Raw genomic sequence first — 1,684 nt, 5'->3', positions numbered from 1 at the left:
AATGTTTAACTACTTGAGCCTATGGAAGACATCTGCCATTTGAACCACTACAAATAGTATGTTTATAGATATTTAACAACTATTAAGTGCCTGGGGATTGATTTATACACATTTCATTTAATCATTTATTTGTTTGGTTAGGAATTTATAAATAATATAACTGAGTGTCTGAAAGTAACTGAACTGATGTTATAAATTGGTAACCATGGGACTGAAGCCCTTGTCCTTGATATTAGAACATGAATCTCATCAATGTATGTGGGTCTCATCTCATCTTTATTTAAAATTGGTAATAGCATATCTTTGAATCCCTTGAGACTCACTGTTTGCATAAGAAATGAATCAACCCTGTTAGTTAATATCTAGGGTGTCTTTCAACTTCAGACACTATCATTATAGTTTCCTATAATTGTGCCAAGTTTTCTCCATACATAAATTGTTTTCTGGAGTATAAAGTATCTCCCAAATTAGGCTTACTCATGCCACTTCATTACTTTCAAAGTGTGACCAAAGTTTCCACGTGAATATATTACAAGGCATATGAATGATTTTTGTGGCAGTGGGCATTGGATCTAAAATGCTGTCAATTGTAGGTAGGTGTTCTACCATTAAGCTACATCTCTAGTTCCCAAATTAAATTTTTATCAGTGCTCTATTTCTTTTTTAATTTATAGGGGTAAAGAATGGCATCTTATTAGATTACTTACTTAGTTCTTATGCTTAATACTGGTGGTGCCAATTAATTAATTTGAGGATTGTTAATGAATGTTGTGAGGACACACCTAATTTCAATAAGCAAAACATTAACTTGTCCCTGAAAACTTCCCTCCATCTGCTAATATTTTTAAACAAGACAGTAAAAGAAACTTTTCCTTCTAAATAAGATAAAGGCTATTATTTTTAATGGAAAATAAAAGCTTTTCATATAATATATTCTGATCATGATTTTCCCTCCTTCATCTCCTCTCAGATCCTCCCCACCTCCTCATCCTTCAAACTCCATGCCTTATTTCTCTATCTCTTTAGAAAAGCAGACAAGTAGATTAAACAAACAAAAAAGAAAACAAAGAAACACATATACAAAAAGAAAATGCATAGACATGCACATATCTATACAACACATGCATACATATCCCATAAAAACACAAAATCGGATATATAAGATATAAGCAAAAGACCAGTAAGGTAAAAATGTCCAAAGAAATCATTATGAGACAAAAAAATATCCCTCAAAAATATCATTGAGTTTATTTTGAGTTGGCTTTCTATGACTGGGAATGGGGCCTGCTCCTAAGTGTGGTTTGTATACTGTCTTAGCCAGTGTTTTATTGCTGTGAAGAGATATCATGAGCACAGCAATTCTTGTAAAGGAAAACATTTAATTGGGTCTCGCTTACAGTTCAGACACTTAGTATGTTATCATCATGGCAAGAAATATGGCAGCACATTGGAAGACTTAGTGCTGGAGAGATAGCTGAGAATTCTAATCCAGGTCCTCAGGGAAGAGAGAGAAAAAGAGAGGGAGATAGAGAGGGAGAGGGAGAGGGAAGTAGAGGGGCACTGAGCTTTGTTTGAGCATTTTAAACCTCAAAGCCCACCCCAAGTGTCATACTTCCTCCAACAAGACCACAGGTATTCCAACAAGGTCACATGCTCTAATCATTTCAAATAGTGCCATTCCCTA

This window comes from Mastomys coucha, chromosome X (assembly GCF_008632895.1).
Source record: "Mastomys coucha isolate ucsf_1 chromosome X, UCSF_Mcou_1, whole genome shotgun sequence".
Lineage (NCBI taxonomy): Eukaryota > Metazoa > Chordata > Mammalia > Rodentia > Muridae > Mastomys > Mastomys coucha.
Note: the sequence above shows the minus strand (reverse complement) of the source record.